The 22,635-nt window shown below is 36.8% G+C and overlaps 1 protein-coding gene across 1 annotated transcript in view; it reads right to left on the reverse strand.

Moving 5' to 3' along the window:
• Nucleotides 1–21,634, reverse strand: part of TRPM6 (transient receptor potential cation channel subfamily M member 6) — a 194,674-nt gene extending 173,040 nt beyond the window's left edge. The window contains exons 1-2 of the mRNA XM_079925535.1: nt 21,404–21,634; nt 19,373–19,518 (exon numbers count right to left, since the gene is read on the reverse strand). The gene's annotated coding sequence lies outside the window, so the exon portion shown is untranslated. The remainder of the gene's footprint in view (nt 1–19,372; nt 19,519–21,403) is intronic.
• Nucleotides 21,635–22,635: the final 1,001 nt, after the last annotated feature.

Below are 22,635 nucleotides of genomic sequence, written 5' to 3' on the forward strand. Positions count from 1 at the left end.
TAATCAAAAACCTCCCAGCAAACAAAAGTCCAGGACCATACAGCACCACAGGGAAATTCTACCAAACACATAAATAAGAGCTAATATCTATCTTTTTCAAACTACACCAAAAAAATTGAAGAGGACGGAAAATGCTCAGATTCATTCTATGAGGCTACCATTACCCTGATACCAAAACCAGACAAAGACACTACAAAAAAAAGAAAATTACAGGCCAATATCTCTGGTAAACACAGATGCAAAAAAAATTCATCTAAATATTAGCAAATCAAATCCAACAATATATAAAAAGGATTAGGGACTTCCCTGGTGGCACAGTGGTTAAGAATCCGCCTGCCAATGCAGGGGACATGGGTTTGATCCCTGGTCCAGGAAGATCCCACATGCCACAGAGCAGCTAAGCCCGTGCGCCACAACTACTGAGCCTGTGCTCTAGAGCCCGCTAGCCACAACTACTGAACCCATGAGCCACAACTACTGAAGCCCGTGTGCCCTAGAGCCCGTGCACCGCAACTACTGAGCCCATGTGCTGCAACTACTGAAGCCTGCACGCCTAGAGCCCATGCTCCGCAACAAGAGAAGCCACTGCAGTGCGGTGCCAGCGCACCGCAACGAAGAGTAGCCCTCGCTCACCCCAACTAGAGAAAGTCCATGCACAGCAAAAAAGACCCAGCGCAGCCAAAAATTAAAAAATAATAAATAAATAAATTTATATATATAAAAAAGAAACTTTCAGGGAAGGATTATGTTACCTCCATAATATGGCAAAGCCCAATATTAGCTATTTTGAGTGACATACAATATCACTACCTATTTTTATTATATTACGAGGTTACTATAATTAAAGCATAATAAACACACATGAACAAATGATCACAGTTCATGTTCCTTTAACTCTCAGAGTCAGTTAATGATAGCCATACTCATGATATTACAAAGTAACTCGACCTAAATGATAAGAAAATGCAAGCGCCTGAAACCAGCATTACTTCTACGTGGTCAAAGCAAATATCTCTCTTCATGCTTTAATTTGATATATTTGCAATAACGCTAATACCAGCATTAGGCATCATCCTAAGATGCTACTTGAGTCTTACCTGAGATGATTTCATCCTCACCCAGACTGGGGAGTTGGTGCTGGGTTGCAGAGAAGTCCCTAAGTAATGTAACTCTTCATATCTGACATTTGAGCAGAGAGAAGGAATCCCAGCTGGGTTCAAAAGAAACAGGGAAGGCAGGACACTGGGACAGGGAATGAAGCCTAGAGCTGGAAACTGAACTCAAGCAGGAAATATCTCAGACTGGAAGAACATACACTGCTCCATCTACCCTCATAGCTACTGGGCGACTCACAGATCACTGTGGTAACTCAGTCTCTGGAGGATGGTAGAGACCACTCCTTCTCCTATATTTTCCCACCCTTTCTAGAAAGATGCCATCAGGTTTATCAACTTCTATCCCCTCAAAATTCCTTCCAAAGGAGAGAAGTACATTCCTCCCCAACAAATGCTTTGGAGGAGAGAGCGTGTGTGAGGAACCCAACCACCATCATTTATTGAGTACCCGTTAAACACTGGGTGCTTGCTTTACATTCATTTTCTTATTTATTCTTCACAGCAATTTTATATGGTAGGCACTATAATTATTCCTATTTTACAGACCAATCCTTCTCAGGCTCAAAGTAGTGTAATTTAGAAAGCAGTATGCCAGAACTCTCTAATTTTCATCACAATGTTTTATCTATAATCTTCTCATTTTATTCTCATTTGGTATAAACCTTTACATCTTCATTTCTGAACCACTATACTTGCTGCCTACCTGGTGTCTTATCCTCCAGAGTCTATGTCCAATTCATTCTGCACAGTGTCATATTAGCATGCACACACACACATACACACACAGCCCCTCAAGCATAAGTGATCCAGTCTAGAGTCCTCACCACTGCAAGGGGATGGAGTAGATAATAATAAACACTTTTCTGGCTTCACAGAAAAAGGTAGAATTGTGAACACTTTAATATTCATGCTTCTTTCATATTTTCAGTGACATTTTCAGGTTTTTTTTTTAAGATGTATTTGGGTATATTTAATCTTTAGAAGCCATTGACCAGAACACTGTCAAATATTAGAGTAAATAAAATCTATTGACTATGATTCTGATATAATGAAACACATGAGCGACGTTTCCAACTGCAAAGGCAGCTTGAAGCATTATTTTGACTTGGCATCACTAAGTGACACTTGGCCCAAGGAGGCCATAGTTCTCGGCCACTTGATGGTCATTTGCACAAGGCTGATTGTTTCACAGAGCCATTAGTACTCTATGACAATGCAGTCATAGCTGGATTAACACTTGATAAGCAGCAAAGATGAGCGAAAAAAAAAAAGGTCCCTTACACTAAGTGACCCGCAATTAAAAAAACAAGATCCATAGCAAAATTGCGTACAGGTCAGAAAAAAATGTGACAAAGAAAATTCTACTGAGCCTTTGCAAAAAGACCAAAAAGGAATATATCTTGTCTCAAATTTGACTTTCACTTAGAGCTTTGCAAATCCTAGAACCATATGTATTATCTATATAAAATGTTGATGGGTTACCCACCCTAAAACTAATATGAATCATATATATATAAGTATGCAGTTGTCAACAAGTGCATGCTCTCAGATAATTACTTAGTGGAGTTATCTTGTCTACCTTTCTGGTGGTTGGGACATCTCTGAGGGTAAGGATCATGTTTCCTGACGACTCTCTATAAGCCTCTGGCTTTGAGTCCTCGAAAATAATTCTTTGAAATACATCAATAATTTGATTTGACTTCTGCTAAGATCCATCTTCTTTGATTTCTCCTAACCACCATGGCACCTGGCCAAATAGAAACCCCTTTCCCTGTCCTTGGTTTGAGAGATGGTACACTCTCTTCCCCTGTTTCTGACTGCCCTTCTTCTGCCTCCTACCCTTTCTATAGTTTTAAAGAGGCAGTGGTCCTAGGTATGTGGCCAGAGTCTTCTTTCTGTCTTCTCCCTCAATATCTCAATTACTCCTTTCGCTTCAATGGGCACCTCCAGGCAAATGACTCTGAAATCTAGTACTTCAGCCCCAAGTCTTCTCCAGCTTGAGATTGCCTGACTACCTGCTGAACATTTGCAGCCGCCGCCAAGTTCAGTTCAACAATACTGAACTGGCCTTGCACTCATTCTCACAATTCCCATTCTTACTTCTCTACTTCTAGCAATGGTTCATTATTGTCTCTCTTACCAAGGTCTGAAACTTCAGGGTCATGTTTTATCTAACTCTCTCTCTGTCTCAGGGTCCTTTCCCACTCACTAGTATATCTAATCATTGCCTAAGTTTTATGGGGTTTTTTTCCTTCATTAAAAAAACTCTTGGGGGAGGGACTTCCCTGGTGGTCCAGGGGGTAGGACTCCACGCTCCCAATGCAGGGGACCCAGGTTCGATCCCTGGTCGGGGAACTAAGATCCCACATGCATGCCACAACTAAGAAGCCCACAGGCCACAACTAAAAGTCCGTATGCTGCAACTAAAAGATCCTGCATGCCGCAAGGAAGATCCCACGTGCCACAACTAAGACCCAGCACAGCCAAAATAAACAAATAAAAATAAATGATATAAATAAAATGAATATTAAAAAAAAAAACCTCTTGGGGGAATTCCCTGGCGGTCCATTGGTTAGGGCTCCATGCTCCCACTGCAGGGAGCATGGGTTCAATCCTTGGTCAGGGAGCTAAGATCCCCCATGCTGTGCATGGCGCAGCCAACAAAACAAAACAAAAAACTCTTGGGAGGGAGAGCGAAAAACTGAAGATGCTGGAGACAAAAAAAAAAAAGTCAAAGGAGGAGATGAGAAGGAGGGGATCAAGGATTTGGAGGGAATTATTAGTCTTAAACAAGAAGGGCAATGCTTAAGATCGGAGAACATAAACAAAGACAAGTATAGGTATGAATAAGTGTATGGGGGTATGTGGGGAAAGAATGAGTACTGAAGGACAACATACATTGTAGCCTAGGAAGAGAATGGTTATGAAGAATTAAGGACATGGGAATTTCAAGATGAAATAATTAATAGCATATCTTGGCACAAAGATGCCAAGGAACATGAAGAATGATAGAGGATCACTAGATTTGCAAAACCATCCATTGGTGTCATACAGGAGTGTATTTTTAGGAGAATGGTGATGATAGAAGCTTGATTATAAGGGTGGAAAAAGAAAAGAGATATAAAGACAAATAAAGGGATATAAATAACAGGAAAACAAAACAAAACTCTGGAATTCCCTGGCAGTCCAGTGGTTAGGACTTGGCGCTTTCACTGCTGTGGCCCAGGTTCAATCCCTGGTCAGGGAACTAAAATCTAAGATTTCGCAAGCTGCTCAGCCAAAGACAAAAACAAAAAAACTCTTGCCTCCATTCTTTCTTTTTTAAATTATTTTTTACTCCTACTGTCATTATCCATTTACTCCTACTGTCATTGGGCCATTCAGCCCCAAACTTCTGGGTAATTGGGATTATTGTAATTTCCTCCTGGTTGGTATCCTTCTCTCTTCTCTATCTCTTTGCTACCAAATAAAATTTCCACAGAGCATGACTTCAGTAGTATCCTTCCCCGATCAATAAGCTTCAACAACAGTATTTCATAGTTTAGATGAGGGTACCTCAAACTTCAGTGTGCACATGAATCACCTGGGGCTCTTCCTAAAATGCAGATTGAGATTCAACTGGTCTGGAGTGAGGCCTGAGACTGCATTTCTAGGTCCCAGGTGATGTGGCTGAAGGTTTATGACCTTGGTCATGTCCAAGTTACATTCTCCTCATCTATCACATGGGAAGACTAATAGCTAATAAAAGGCCACCCTGCCCTCACCCTTGTCCCATTCAGTCTATTCTCAATAAAGCAGAACGATTTTGTTATATGTAAGTCTGATCATGTCACTCCTCTGATCAAGATTCCAATGTCTTCCTTCTCAGGCAAAAAGAAAGTCCTCACTATGGCCTGCAAGGCCTACATGATCTCACCCCCACCCTTTGCCCACCTGACTGCATCTCCCTGCACTCTCCTTCTCGCTCACTCTATTCCAGCCACACTGCTTTTCTTGTGTTGAGAACACAACAAGCTCCTTCCTCTAGGCTTTTGCTCTCATCTTTTCTTCTCCCTAGAATGCTTTTCCTCCAGGCAGTTGGACAGCTTGATCCTTCACTTCCTTTAAGCTTGGACTCCAAGGTCATTCTCTCACTGATATCTTCCTCAGCCCACTATCTACAACTGCAAACATCTCTCCTTCATCACCATTTCCTCACATCCCCTTCCTTGCTCTATTTTTCTAAGTAACATTTATCCATATCTAGTATACCAAATATTTTCCCTGTGTAATGTAAGCTCCAGAAAGGTATAGATTCTAGTCTGCTTCATTTAACTATTCATAGATTTCTGTTTCTTTTAGTTGATTCCCCAACACCTAGAAAACTGCCTGGAACATAATAGGTATATTAATAAATATTTGTTAATTGAATGAGGAATGAAGGTATGAGTGATAGTATCCACTTCTAGGATTATTATGAGGATAAATAAGATAACACCCATAAAGCATTTAACACAGTACTTGACCAATTTCACAGAAACAGAATAAAATGGTTGCCAGGTACTGGGGAGGAGAGGAAAATGGGTGATATAGATTAAATGGGCACACGTTTTCAGTTCTAAGAAGTATGAGGATCTAATGTAGAGCATGGTGACTACAGTTATGAATATGATATTATGTATCTAAAACTTGCTGAGGGTAGATCTTAAGTATTCTCACCACACAGAAGAGTTACCTATGTTAACTATATGAGGTGCTATAGTTAACTATATGTTAACTACTTTGATAATCATTCTACAATATATATGTATACCAAATCATGATGTTGTACACTTTAAATATATACAATTATACTTGCCAATTATTCCTCGGTAAAGTTTAAAAAATACAGTGCTTGAAATATAGAACCATAGTTCTTTGATTCTAACTCAATTGTCCATCAACAGTAAAATGGAAAAATAAATTGTGGTAAATTCATACAGTGGAATTCTTTGAAGCCATGAAAATAAACAGCTACATGTAATAGTATGGATAAATCTAAGTAACATAATGTTGAGTAAAAGAAGCCAACAAATAAGGAAATAACATATATTTGTGTGTATGTTTGTTTAACAATGGGCAAAAACTAATCTGGAGTGGTAGAATTTTTTTTTTTTTTCTGCTGGGCCGTAAGGCTTGCAGGATTCTCACTTCCTCAACCAGGGACTGAACCCAGGCCATGGCAGTGAAAGCCTGGAATCCTAACCACTAGGCCACCAGGGTACTCCCTGGAGTGATAGAATTTAAAATATTAGTTACCTCTGATGGTGGGACAAGAATGACCGAAGATGCATAAAGTAGGCATCTGAGGTGCTGATTATGTTTTTTTTCTTGATCTATGTGGTGCTTACACAGCTGTATTTACTGTGTAAGAATTCGATGAGTTCCACATTTATGTGTGCACTCTCTGTATGTTACATTTCAATACAAACATTTCCTTTAAAAAAGAGAAAATAGTCTTTAGACTAGGAAACACAAAGCAAAATTAAGGTAAGAGAAATTAATCAAAATTTCATGTAATAAATGTCTAGACCTGATGGTCTAGACCTCTTCTCTTTACTTGCCAATCAGAGCACACTCAGTCAGCATTTTCCTTCCAGACAGGAGGTTAGAAGATTCTTCCCTGGGAACTCTGACTAGTTGGAAGAAAAGACCTAAAAGTATTAATATTAGGAGTTCCTCAAAATAAGGCATAGCCAGACCACTGTCTAATGAAGGTGCCAGTTGACAGGCTTCACACATGCACAGAGCACGTAATAAGCTTTTTACTATCCAAATCTTAAATATGAACACATAGCTAAGAACTACTGGATATTTAAAAAAATATTTAATAGAAGTAAAAGGAGAAAAAATTTTCAAATAAGAAATCATTCCTACACTTACCGAGTTAGGATCATATTACATCCATGAACAAGAATAGGATTGTTATTTTGAAGGGAATAGTCTGAGAACAAGCAAAAGTTCTTAAAAATTAAAAGTATGGTAGGAGAAATAAAAAACTCTACAGAATGGTTGGAAGATAAAATTGAAAAAAATCTTCCAGGAAGTAGGACAAAAAGACAATGATATAAAAAATAGGATGGAAAAGCTAAGAAAATTAACAGACCAGTTTGAGAAGTCCAAGATAGAGAGAAGAGAAAATCCAGAGTCAAGGATATTATCAAAGAATAGATTTTTTTTTAATTACCTAGAATACATAATTTCCAGACTGAATGAGCACCTAACACAAAGAATGAAATGAGAGTCAAACTGTTGTGAAATTCTACAACAGTGTCAATGAATAAAAACTCCTACAAGCTTTCAACAGAAAAATGTCACACAAAAACTGATGAATCAAACTTCCCTGGTGGTGCAGTGGTTAAGAATCCGCCTGCCAATGCAGGGGACAGAGGTTCCCACATGCCATGGAGCAACTAAGCCCGTGCGCCACAGCTATTGCCTAGAGCCCTAGCACTGCAACTACGGAAGCCCGTGTGCTCTAGGGCCCGCGTGCTGCAACTACTGAGCCTGCGTGCTGCAGCTACTGAAGCCCGAGTGCCCAGAGCCCGTGCTCTGCAACAAGAGAAGCCACCACAGTGAGAAGCCCACGCACCTCTATGAAGAGTAGCCCCCGCTGGCTGCAACTATGACCCAACGCAGCCAAAAACAGAAGAAAAAAAAAAAAAAGATGAATCAGAAGAAGATTGGGGGAATTCCCTGGCAGTCCAGTGGTTAGGACTCAGAACTTTCACTGCTGTGGCCTGAGTTCAATCCTTGGTCTGGGAACTAAGATCCCGCAAGCTGTGCTGTGTGGCCAAAAGAAAAAAAAAAAAGAAAGAAAGAAAAGAAGAAGAAGTTGGGAAGTCTAACTCCAAGGCTGGTGCAACTGTCCGAGGATCTTAGGCCACCATAACCCTTCAATATTTCTGCTGTGCAACCTTTAGTATGTGATTTCTGACTTCATTGTTACAAGATGGCTGCTGCCTAACCACATAAAAGACATATGACTATGTTAATTAATTAACAAAGGATAAAATTTAAGAGCAATCCCTAATAAAATATCTATTTGAGTTTTCTAGGTATGATATTTTAAAAATCTACATAGAGATCATTTTCTCTTTTCTTCTCCATGTTTGGCTGATTATTTTAGTTTCTGAACCATTAGCTAGAATCTCCAGAAAATTTTTTAAATAAAATAGTGATAATGGACATTATTTGCTGTTCTTAATTTTTCCGGAAATTGATTCAGTAATTCACTGTTTTTATTTCATTTTCTTACTGTATTTGTAGGACTGCCAAAACAATGTTGAATAATGAGGATAGTAGTGTACCTTTTATATTGTCTTGATTTTACTAAAAAAAAGCTTCAGCATTTTATTACTCAGCATGATATTTATCACTTTTAAGGAGTTTACTTTTATTTATGTTTTATTTAGAATAATGCCTAAAAGGTTCTGAGAGGGAAAAAGTGAGACTTAAGAATATTATAGCCAGTCAAACTTTCTTGAAATGTAAAGGCAATGGGCAGACAATGTCCACCATGCAAGAGCTGAAGGACTATAGAAATTGTGCACTCTTCTTGAAAAAATTCCTTAATTATAAATTCAAGACTATCACAAATGAAAAATTTTATACCAGCCAAGATGTAATACAAATATAAGAATAGGGCATAGGCACTCTTGAATAAGCAAAGCAACACATATAAAAATAAACTTTAAAGAAAAACTATACAACAGTGAAATCAGCCAACCAGGAAATAACTTTTTTTAATCCTCTAGAATGAATGGAGTATGGTAAAAAATATGTTAACAAGCATCTATGGCAATTATGTATAGAACTAAAAGTAAATAAACATGGAATTATGATTACAGAGGGAAAATAAATGTTTTTAAGCTGACAAAGTAAAAATAATGTAAGTAACAAAAGTTAGAAGAAGGGAAATAGAAAAAAATATGAGAATATTAATTTCCTTGTCTTTTAGTAAAGAAAATCAATCAACATGACCTAAAATTGAGGGAATTCCCTGGGGGTCCAGTGGTTGGGACTCTGCTTTTCCACTGCAGGGGGCCCAAGTTCTATCCCTGGTTGGGGAACTAGGATCCTGCAAGTGGCATAGTGAGGCCAAAAATAAATAAGTAAATAAGTAAATAAATAAATAAATAAAATTGAAACATGTAGGTCATGTAGAATTCTTCATGATCTTTCCTTTCTAACTTTTGATAATTTTTTATTTGCTAAAATATTTAGCGGTGAAGAAACATTTACCTGATCTTTAGCAATTTCTTCTGTTTTACTTCAATTTCTTCTATTAAATTCAAGTAAAACTGCATGTAATACTTTTCATGGTGCCATTTTATAAACCTACTTCTGTCTATCTTTCCTCTACCCACCAATGTATTTCCATCCATCAATTCCTCTATCCATCAAGAGGTGCTAGATATGACGCTTACTTAGTGTTACTAAGTAACACTAGTACAAACATTACTTCTAAGTGATAGTGGTGGCATTTTACTAGTACAAACATTACTTCTAAGTGATAGTGGTGGCATTTTACATTCTTCTTTGCATTTACCTGCATTGCTTAAATTCCTATGAGTATACTTCATTTTAATAAAGTCAAAGCCATTAAATTTTAAAATACTTGGGAATTTCAAGCACACAGAAAGGTCACAAAAGAAGAGTGTGTTAACAGATGTAGAAAACAAATGTATGTATGCCAAGGGGGGAAAGTGGGGAGATGAATTGGAAGATTGAGATTGACATATATACACTACTATATATAAAATAGATTACTAATGTGCTACTGTATAGCACAGGGAACTCTACTCAATGCTCTGTGGTGACCTAAATGAGAAGGAAATCCAAAAAAGAGGGGATATATATGTATACGTATAGCTGATTCACTTTGCTGTACGGCAGAAAGTAACAGAACATTGTAAAGCAACTATACTCCAATAAAAATTAATTTTAAAAAAAGAAGAGTGTGTTAAAACAACTCAAGGGTGTTCTAAAAACAACGCGAATTTGAAAAAAATTAAATGTATATTCAGCCATGTCCCTGAATTTCTTTGATTAAATAAAGCAATAATGGTGAATTCAAATATATATATATATAAGAAAAATCAAGCTAAAATCATGATTGTCTCTGGAAACAGGATTTTAATTTTTTCTGTATCTTCATGCCTTCATGAATTTCCAAAATGAGCACATATTACTTATATAGTCAGAAAAAGAGTATATGTTTTTTAAATATAGATTTATCATTTATAGATGATAGATTTAGCTATGTAAGGTTAGAGAGTCATGTACTGGGTTAACATCTTTGCCTGCAAGACTTTACAGCTGCTTGTTTAACAATGAAACACAGTGATCAAATGATGCCTGTAAAGCTTAGAGTTAGAATTCTATTAGACATTATTGAATACACCCACACTTTTGCACCTGCAGTTTTACAAGCTCAAGTTAGAAAACTTATCATATTAGAAAAATAAAAATATTTTCAAATTTTAATAAGCATTATAAAATTATATAATAATGCCCTTTGTAATTCTAACTACCACCTTTCATCTAAAGGTCAAGCCAGTATATTTTAAAGAGTTGATTAAAAATATTGAGCTACTTATATGAAAAGCAATACTATTTTTTAAAGTCCAGGTGTTCAAAAGACTCATTAAGCCTTAGAAATACCCAAATAAAATATTCAGGAGTAATAATGATTACAGCATCACTCTATCTTGGACTAAAAAACAAAACCAAACCAAAATAGGTACACAAAAACCAGAATTAGCTTATTGTAAGAAAAAAAGAACAACATTTATGTCTATTCAATCTATTCTAGTAGATTAGAGGGGGATATCTATTTTTATCTTTTTGTACATTATCATTTTAATATATTGTTAGATTTATTTGTGAATATTTTCTAGGAGATTTTTGTGTTTAGCTTCATGAGGGGTACTGATCTATTGATTTTTTTTTGGTAATTATTTGGATTTGGATTCGGTAGCAGGGTAATGCTGGCCTCATAAAATGAATTGGAAAGTGTCCTCTCCTCTTTTATTTTTCTGAAAGAGATTATATTATTTCTTCCTTAACTGTCTGGTAGGTTCCCCAGTGAAACCATGTTAAGTCTGGAGTTTTAAAGAATTAACTAGGAGTTTAATTTTTTTAAATAGATATAGGACTATTCAGGTTACCGATATTCTCTTGACTGAGCCTGGTAGATTATGCCTTTGAATAATTTGGTCCATTTCATCAAATCTGTGAAACTTACAGGAATAAAGTTGTTCATAATATCTGAGACTACGATGACACAAATAAATTATGTGTTTTGATATATACAGGTCACAGAGGCTCTGCTAATTTCTTTTAATCTTTTTTCTCCTTGTTTTTCAGACTGGAGAATCTCTATTGATTTATCTTCAAGTTCACTGATTCTTTCCTCTGTCATCTCTATTCTGCTCCTTAGCATATTTACTGAACCTTCTATTTCAGTTATCTTATTTTTCTCTTCTAAAATGTACATTTCTTTCTTTTCTTACCATTTATATTTCTCTTCTGAGAAATTCTATATTTTCATTAAGTTCATTTTCTTTATGGAACATAGTTTTAATAGCTGCTTTAAAAGCATTGAAAATTTGGAGGGAGGGATCAAGATGGCAGAGTAGGAGAACGTGGACCTCACCTCTCCCCAGGAACACATCAAATATATATCTATATGTGTAACAGTTATCACTGAAAACTAACTTTAAATTGGCAGAAGAACTCCTGTACAACCAGGACTGTAAGAAAGATACACATATAATCAGGTACTAGGGGAAGAAAAGTGATTTGTTTGAGACCTGTGTCCCTGGGAGGGGACTCAAAGAAAAAGGAAAATTACATGGGCAGATACTCTCGCTGACGAGTGAGTGGTTTGAGCCAGATTTGGGGCCCCAATTCTGGGGTTCTATGTGAAGGAGACAGCTGCCTGGACTAGTTTGAGGACGACTGAGACAAACAGAAAGGCCCTGGGAAGACTGGACTCTGATTGTGAGGAGCATGTGTGCACTGGCTTGCTCATGAGGCAGAGCACAGAGAGGTCTGCTCTAGTGGCTGCCAGGTTTCCCATTACCACATTGTTGTGTGCCCCAGTCCAAGCTGAGTGAACACTCCAGCCTCATTCACTCCATGCCATGGCACAGCACTGGATCTGGGGTGCCCACAACCGGGGAAAATACTCAACTATGGGACACAGAGGTGACCTGGTTCCAGGGTGGAGCCTGAGTAGGGTGGCGGCAGCCACTGTTGGTGCTTACTCAAGCAGTACCTCAGAAGACAGATCTCTGATGGTGGCTGCTCTACCACAGCTGACCTCCTGATACATGCTGAGAGTCCATGGGCCCTGCCAGCCATGTGGAGTCGGTCTACAATGGTGCAGTGATCAGCTGTGAGGGACAAAGGCGACTTGCACCCAAGGCTGCATCTGAGCAGAGCCACAGATGCCTGCACAGGCAGTACATCAGACCTCTGTCTGCACATGGGCCACACCTGCACTCCCCTCTGAGGCAAGGGCTCCAGTGTAGGAAGGGGTAAAAATCACACTTAAAAGGAACAGAGTCAGCTTGGGCCCAACCCTCAAGGCTTCAGCAACTTGGGATCAGACCCTGCTCCCAAGAGGGTGATGACAGCCACTGAGCAGAAAGGAAGTCCTGCCTCACAGCTGGCACCAGCTCTAGCCCCTCCATCTCTAGCCCCACAACCTACCAAGGTGATAGCTGCCAAGAAACCCTGAGGACAGACATGACTTGCATCCATGTCAAACCCAGCTCTTCCACCAAAGTCACTTGACAAATACAGTCTGCACAGGGATGCTCCCACATAAGAACATTCCTTCAAGACCATAATAGGTAACTACTTCACCCAAGTTCTTAGAGGCAGAGAAAGTTAAGCAAAATGAAAAGTCAGAGGAACTACTCTCAATTGGAAGAACAAGAGAAAACACCTCTTGTTTTCTCATAAATAATGAAACAGAAATAAATAATTTACCAGATAAAGAATTCAAAACATTGGTAATAAAGATGTTAACTGAATTAGGGGGAAAAATCAATGCAAAAAGTGAATATTTTAACAAAGAACTAGAAAATATAAAAAAGACCCAATCAGAAATGAATAATTAAATAGCTGAAACACATTAGAAGGAATGATTAGCAGACTAAGTGGTATAGAAGAACACATAGGTGATCTGGAAGATACAATAATGGAAATCACCCAATCACAACAGAAAAAAGAAAAACAAACTTTAAAAATGAAAGCAATTAAAGATATCTCTGAGATAACATTAAGTATATCAACATTCACATTATAGGGGTCCTAGAAGAAGAAGAGAGAGAAAAAGGGATCAAAAATTTATTTGAAGAAATTATGGCTGAAAACTTCCCAAACCTGAAGAAGGAAACAGATATCCAGGTCCAGGAAGCACAGAGGATCTCAAATATTAACCCAAACAACCCACACCAAGATATATCATAATTAAAATGGCAAAATTTAAAGATAAAGAGAATTCTAAAGGCTGCAGGAGAAAAACAAAGAGTCATATACAAGGGAATCCCCATAAGGATAGCAGTTGATTTCTCCGCAGAAACTTCACAGGCCAGAAGGGATGGCATGATATACGCAAACTGCTCAATGGTAAAACCCTGCAACCTAGGATCCTCTACCCAGGAAGATTATCATTTAGAATAGAAGGAGAGATAAAGAACTTCTCTGACAACCAAAAACTAAAAGAGTTCATCAATACTAACCCTACTCCAAAGTAAATGTTGAAGGGTCTTCTCTAAGGGGAAAAGAAGAAGAATCTACGGAATAGGGAAAATCCCACCAGGAAAAGCAAATACATAGTAAGGTCTGAGGATCGACTACTTAATTAAGCCAGCATGTAGATTAAAAGACAAAAAATTTAAAAAGCAACTACAACTCCAATAAACAATTAAGGGATAAGCACGAAGATGTAAAATATGACATCAAAAACACAAAATGTGAGAGGGGGGTAAAAAATGTAGATCTTTTAGAATGTGTTTGAACTTAAATGACTACCAGTTTAAAACAAGTAGACATAATTATAGGTCAACATATATGAACCACATGGTAAATCACAAATCAAAAACCTACAGTAGAAAAAGAAAACTGAAAAGAAAGGAACACAGCTCTCTACTGAAGAACATCACCAACCACAAAGGAGGAAACAAAAAGAAAAATGAACAGAGAAGAACCACGAAAACAACCAGAAAACAAGTAATAAAATGGCAATAAATACATATTTATCAATAATAGCTTTAAATGTCAATGGACTAAATGCTTGAATCAAAAGACATGGGGAGGCTGACTGGATTTTTAAAAAGACTCTTCAATATGCTGCCTACAAGAGAATCACTTTGAGGCTAAAGACACACATAGACTGAAAGTAAGAGGACAGAAAAAGATATTTCATGCAAATGGAAATGAGAAGAAAGAGGGGGTAGCAATAATTATATCAAACAAAAGAAACTTTAAAACAAAGTCTAAACCACAGACAAAGAAGGGCATAATATAATGATCAATACAAAAAGAGGATATTACACTCATTAACACATTAAACCCAATAAAGGAGCACTTAAATATATAAAGCAAACACTAACAGACAGAAAAGGAAAACTGACATATATAATAATATTAGGGGACTTTAACACTCCACTTACATCAATGGACAGATTAGCCAAATAGAAAACAGTGGTCTTAAATGACACAATAGACCAGTTGGACTTAATAGACAGCTACAGGACATTACATCCAAAAACAGCAGAATACACATCATTTTCAAGTGCACATGGAATGTTCTCCAGGAGAAATCAAATGGTAGACAAAAACGTCTCAACAAATTTAAGAGGACAGAAATTATATCAAACATTTTTTCTGAACACAACAGTATGAAACTAGAAATCAGTTACATAAAAAGACATGGGAAAAGAACAAACACATGGAAACTAAACAACATGCTACTAAAAATAAAATGCTTAATGAAGAACTCAAAGAGGACATCAGAAAATACCTCCAGACAAATGAAAATGGAAACACAACACTCCAAATCTATGTGATACAGCAAAAGCAGTTCTAAGAGGGAAGTTTATAGTGATGCAGGCCTTCTCCAAGAAACAAGAAAAAATCTCAAATAAAAAACATAACCTACCATCTAAAATAATGAGAAAAGGAAGAAAAAGCAAAGCCAAAAGTCAGCAGAAGCTAGGAAATAATAAAGATCAGAGAAGTAAATAAAATAGAGATCCAAAAAAACAATAGAAAATATCAATGAAACCAAGAGCTGGTCTTTGAAAAGATAAACAAAACTGATAAACCTTTAGCCCGGCTCACCAAGAATAAAAGAGAGAGGAACAAATTAACAAAATAAGAAATGAAAGAGGAGAAATTACAACCAATACCACAGAGATACAAAAAATCATAAGAGGATACTACCATCAGTTATATGACAACAAATTAGACAGCCGAGAAGAAATGGATATATTTCTAGAAACATACAACCTGTCAAGACTAAATCAAGAAGAAACAGACAATTTGAACTGCTTGATCACTAATAGTGAAATTGAGCTTGTAATTAAAAAACTTCCAGCAAACAAAAGTCCAGGGTTGACCAGCTTCACAGAAGAATTCTACCAAATATAAAAAGAAGAACTAATACATATCCTTCTCAAACTATACCAAAAAAAAAAAAAATTGAAGAGGACAGAACACTCTCAAATTCATTCTATGAGGCCACCATTACCCTGATACCACAACCAGACAATGACACTGCAAAAAAGGAAAATCAAAGGCTAATATTTTGATGAATATAAACAAAAAATACTCAACAAAATATTAGCAAACCAAATCCAACAAAAAAGATCACACACCATGATCAAATGGGATTTATTCCAGGGATACAAGGATGGTTCAATATCTGCAAATCAATCAATGTGATACACCACATTAACAAAAGAAAGGATAAAAACCACATGATCATCTCACTAGACACACAAAAAAAGCATTTGACAAAATTCAACATCCACTCATGATAAAAACTCTCATCAAAGTGGATACAGAGGGAATATATCTCAACATAATAAACACCATTTATGAAAAACCCCAGCTAACATTATACTCAATGGTGAAAAGCTGAAATCCTTTCCTCTAAAATCAGGAACAAGACAGCAACATCCACTCTCCCCACTTTTATTTAATATAGTATTGGAAGTCCTAGCCACAGCAATCATACAAGAAAAAGAAATGAAAGGCAACCAAATTGGAAGGGAAGAAGAAAAACTGTTTTCATCCCAATATTATTAGAACTAATAAATGAGTTCAGCAAAGTTGCAGGATACAAAATTAATATACAGAAATATGTTGCTTTTCTTTTTTTTTTAAATTCATTCATTTGTTTTGGTGCATTGGGTCCTCGTTGCTATGCGCAGACCCTCTCTACTCTTCATTGCTGTGTGTGCACCTCTCACTGCGGTGGCCTCTCCCGCCATGGAGCATGGGCTCTAGGCATGTATGGGCTCAGTAGTCGCAGTCTGTGGGCTCCAGAGCGCAGGCCCAGCAGCCAGGGCTCACGGGCTCAGCCGCTCCGCAGCATGCAGGATCCTCCCAGACCAGGGATTGAACCCGCATCCCCCACACTGGCAGGCGGACCCTCAACCACTGCCCCACCTGGGAAGTCCCTATGTTGCTTTTCTACACACTAATGACTATGAACTATCAAATGAACTATCAGAAAGAGACAGCAGAAAAAATTCTATTTAAAATTGTTTATCAAAAGAATAAAATAACTAGGAATGAACTTAACCAAGGAGGTGAAAAACCTATACTCTGAAAACTATAAGATACTGATGGAGAAAACTGAAGATGATACAAACAAATGGAAATGTATGCCATGTTCATGGACTGAAAGAATTAATATTGTTAAAATGTCCATACTACTCAAAGCTATCTACAGACATTTTTCATAGAACTAGAACAGATAATCCTATGGATAATTATGGATAATCCATACGGAACCACAAAAGTTGCCAAAGCAACCCTGAGAAAAAAGAACAAATCTGGAGGTATCATACTCCCAGAGTTCAGACTATACTACAAAGCACAGTAATCAAAACAGTATGGTCTGGCACAAAAACTGACACATAAAGCAATGGAACAGAATAGAGAGCCCAGAAATAAACCCATGCACTTATGGTCAATTAATCTACGAGCAAGGGGGCAAGAACATACAATGGATAAAAGACAATCTCTTCAATAAGTGGTGCTGGGAAAACTGGAGAGCTACATATAAAAGAATGAGATTCGAATATTTCTTCACACTATATACAAAAATAAACTCAAAATGGATTAAAGAGCTAATTGTAAGACCTGAAACCATAAAACTCCTAGATGAGAACACTCTTTGAAATAAATCATAGCAATATTTTTTAGACCTTTCTCCTAAGGCCAAAGAAACAAAAGTAAAAGCAAACAAATGGAACCTAATTAAACGTAAAAGTTTTTGCACAGCAAAGGAAACCATTAGCAAAATGAAAAGACAGCCTACTGACTGGGAGAAAATAATTGCAATTGATATGACCAGCAAGCGGTTAATATCCAAAATATATAAACAGATCACCAACTCAATATTAAGAAACAAAAAAAAGAAACCACCAATCAAAGAATGAGCAGAAGGTGGTTTGTGACCACCTAGAGGGGTGGGATAGGGAGGGTGGGAGGGAGGGAGATGCAAGAGGGAAGAGATATGGGAACATATGTATATCTGATTCACTTTGTTATAAAGCAGAAACTAACACATCATTGTAAAGCAATTATACTCCAATAAAGATGTTAAAAAAAAAAAAAGAACGGGCAGAAGACCTGAATAGACATTTTCCCAAAGAAGACATACAGATGGCCAACAGGCACATGAAAATATGCTCAACATTGGTAATCATCAGGAAAATGCAAATCAAATTCTCAATGAGATTTCACCTCACACGTGTCAGAATGGCTATCATCAAGAAGTCTACAAATAATAAATATTGGAGAGGATGTGAAGAAAAGGGAACACTTATCCACTGTTGATGGGAATGTAAATTAGTGCAGGCACTATGGAAAACAATATAGAGGCTCCTCAAAAAATTTAAAATAGAACTACCATATGATCCAGCAATTCCACTCCTGGGAATATATCCAGAAAAAACAATAACACTAATTCAAAAATATACATGCACCCCAGTGTTCGTACCAGCACTATTTACAATAGCCAAGACATGGAAGCAACCTAAGTATCCATTAACAGACAAATGGATAAAGAAGATGTAGTATATATATGCAGTGGAATATTACTCAGGTATAAAAAAAGAATGAAATTTTGCTATTTGGAGCAATGTGGATGGACCTAGAGAATATTATGCTTAGTGAAATCAGTCAGACAGAGAAAGAGAAAGACTTTATATTATCACTTATATGTGGAATCTAAAAAATAATACAAACGAATATATATATCAAAACAGAAACAGACTCACAGATATTGAAAACAAACGTGGTTACCAGAGGGGAAAGGGAAGGGGGGAGGGGAAAATTAGGGGTATGGGATTAAAAGATGCAAACTACTGTGTATAAAACAGATAAGCAACAAGGCTATATTGTATAACATAGGGAATTATAGCCATTATCTTTTAATAACTTTTAATGGAGTACAATCTATTAAAATACTGAATCATTATGCTGTACACCTGAAACTAATATTGATTGTATATCAACTATATTTCAATACAAAAATAACTTTCATATTCTAACATCTGTCTCATCTTGGAATTGGCATCTGTTGATTACCTTTCCCTGTAAATTGATCACATTTTCTTGATTGTTTGCATATCCTGAATATTATGTTGTAAGATTCTGGGGCTTTTTAAAATCCTCTAGAGGATGTTGATTTTTTTTTTTAAACCAGGCACTCAGCCCAGTTAGGTTCAGACCATACATTCTGTCTCTTCTGTGGGTACGGCTCTAAGGTCAGTTCAGTTTTCAAAGTCCTGGCTGTGCTGCTATGTGCCGGTCCCATGCATGCATCGCTCAGACATCAGTGAAGAAACTGGGCAGAAGCTCATACTGTTGTTTAGTTCTCAAAGCCTTTGCTATATAGCTTTCAATCTGTGCCATGCATGTGTACCTTAAGGATGAGCCCAGGATTAGTGCCAGTTTATATACAGAATTATGGGATCACTTACCCAGCTCTCTCATCTCCAGAATTCTCTCTCCTGCTCAAAGCAGCTCCCTTTCCTGGTCTTCTACCCAAAAAGTGAAGCTTCTCTCAGAATTTGAGTTGCCCACGCTGCCACTGCAGTTCTGCTGGGTGTTCACTCTTGGTTCAAAGCTGGGGAAAAGAGTAAGAAATAAAACCAGAAAACTTAATGCTGTATGAGTTGCTTTGCCAAATTTGACTTCTGTTTCCAATCCAGTAATGCTTTCATTTAGTTTTCAGAGACCACAGGTGTGTTTTAGCTAGAGTTTTGAGTTGTAATTAGTGGGAAAGAGAGAGTGTACTGAGTTTACTCCACCTGATCAACTCTTAAAGTCCTACTTTTTTTATTTTTAAGCATTTTTCTATATCATTAAAAATTCTTAATAACACTATTTTATGATTTCATTATCCTCTATTACACATATTTAAATTATCCATCAATTCTCTTTAAAGCTATTTTTTGTTTATTGCTAATATTTTGCTATTACAAATAACACTACAAATAATAAGTGTGCATCTAATTTTCTGATTATTTCTTTAGGATAATTTTTAGATATAGAATTACCAGTTCAAATTATAATAAGGCTCTTAAAGCATATCATCAAATTGCTTTTCAGAAAGGTGTTACTGAAACTAAAGCATTATCTGCAACTTTTGCCAATTTATATAGAAAAATATTATAGTATCTTGTTTTAAATTTAGGACCACAATTGATTAGAAATGCTTATTTTTTATACTCGTGTATATTTTTTCTTTTGTAAACTATTTTTTGTAGTTTAATGCATGTCCATTACTCATTAGAATCATAGTTTTATAATAAATTTGTATGAATTATATATATAAATAAAGAAGAAATTACATGTCTACCTGCCCACTAGTATAAAAATAAAAACAACAGAACAAATCAGAAATTAATGAGATTTTTACTTACAGGGTTAAGTGACAAAGTAGGAAAAAGAGGAGAGTGAGAGTGGGGTAAAATATTTAGGAGGAATGACTTCTCTGATGATAGATTTTTGTATAGTTCTGACTTGTAGAACTATGTGAATGTTTTACAAACTTATAAACTTAAAAGAACATAGACGGAAAGTCAAAACAAAACAGAAGCAACTGAATCCAACTATATTACAAATAACTAACATAACCACTTTGAAGAGAGGGATGGGAAAATAGAATCAAATGAAGTACGTTTGGGAAACAATATTTTAATTGCATATCCAAAGAATAAAGACAAAAAGAAAAGTGTATACAAATATTTTGCTCTAATTAGCCGCCTACTTATTACAGAACTATGGGTTAGCAGTTTACAAACTATGTTATATGTATTTGAGGACTGAGTAAATAAATATACTGTGGATAAAAAGCCCCATTTTCTCACAGTTGGAGAAAGGAGTTACAAATAAGGAAAGGTGGGAAGATAAAATGAACCCTGTCATGTTTATCAGTATGAATTCAAGTGTTTTTAAATATTTTTAAATGTTTTAAAAATCCGCTTAAAAATATGTATAGGAATTCCCTGGCGGTCCAGTGGCTAGGACTCCATGGTTGCACTGCAGGGGGCATGGGTTCAATCCCTTGTGGGGAACTAAGATCCCACAAGTCACACAGCCAAAAATAAAAATAAATAATTAAAATATGTATATACAGATATAGACACAATATACAGATACATATAGATATACATTAGTTGTATACACAAAATACATTTTATTGTTCTGTCAGCTGAGAGGACCTAGAAGCAATGATACCCAATACCAATGAGCAGATCTTGCACTGAGCTCTTCATTTCTAAATACCATTCTCTAATAAAGGAATCAGGGCTTTTTGGAGAAATAATTTCAGGACTAGGGTAGAGAAATTACAAGAGAAACATCTGTGCCAAACATCTTGTGTGAGAAGCTAAGGGAGTGTTAAAAAGTGATGGGGTCTGTATTAGCTGTCTATTGCTGCATAATAAATTGCCAAAAACTAAGCAGCCTAGAAAAACAGAACAAAATTTATCAATTTATTAACTCACTTCTAAATGTCAGAAGTCCAGCTTGACATGTAACATTCTCTGTTGAGAGTATCATTAAGCTGAAATCAAGGTGTCAGCCAGGCTATGTTCCTTCTGAAGGTTCTGGGGAAGAATCCACTTCCAAGTTCATTCAGGATGTTGGCTGAGTTGATCCTTGAGGTTGTAGGACTGGGGTCCCATTTTCTTTCTGGGTTGCCACCAGGACTTAGGCCTTCAGCCTCTGGTGGTTGCTCTCAGGTTCTTGTCACATGTGCTCCCTCCATCTTCAAAGCCAGAGGAAAATTACTCTCATATTGAATCCCTCCTACACTTTGTATCTCTCTGACCTCCTCTCTCTCTAGCCTCTCCACCCATATTTAAAGGGCCTGTATGATTAGATCAGGCCCACCAACTCATCTCTCTATCTTGAGGTCAACTGTTTTGAGACCTTAATTATATTTGCAAAGGTATTCAAGTAGTACCTAAATTAGTGTTTGATCAAATAACTGGATGTTAACAACAGGGTCTGGGAATCTTGGGGCCCATCTCTGCCTATCACAGGGTCATATCATTAGAATACAAGATACAGCAATCAACAAATATAAGGTGTTATGGTATTACTATTTAGGTCTGTGGACTCCAGATAATTCAACAGCTGAAATTCTTGAAAACTGATCTTCCTAGAGTGTTTTCCTCAATCAACTTCAGGTACTGAGAGATCACTAATAGTTATCTATCTGTCTATCTATCCATCTACCTATCTGAAAGACAGTGAATACATGCATTTCAAGTACTGTAAAAGAAGAGAGATATGTATTTAGTGCCCACTACGGTTTCCCCACAGCCACCATATCATTTCACCCCAACTCTGCTCCTCTGAGGGAAGTATTAGTGTCCCCATTTTCTGAGGAGGATACCAAGGCTCAAACTGTTTACTGAGTAACAGAGTTGCCACAGCTGGCACTGATTTCCATCCAGAGACCTTGTAAATGCAAAAGTGCACTGCCAATATTAACCAGTATTCACACAATAATAAAATACATTTAAAAAGGGGAAGGCACAAGAGCCAACTTGAAGGGACTCCCAATGGCTAAACCTAGGATTTGTGCAACAAAATAATGATAGTAACAGATTATAACTCATAGAATAAAATATATACTCATTAGTCTATACTGATATAAACAATTGAATATAGAAATGAGGATGAAAGGAAAGCTCTTCCCTTACAGTAGAATTCCAATAAATAAATATAC

This window comes from Stenella coeruleoalba (genome assembly GCF_951394435.1).
Source record: "Stenella coeruleoalba genome assembly, chromosome: 7".
In the NCBI taxonomy this organism is placed as follows: domain Eukaryota; kingdom Metazoa; phylum Chordata; class Mammalia; order Artiodactyla; family Delphinidae; genus Stenella; species Stenella coeruleoalba.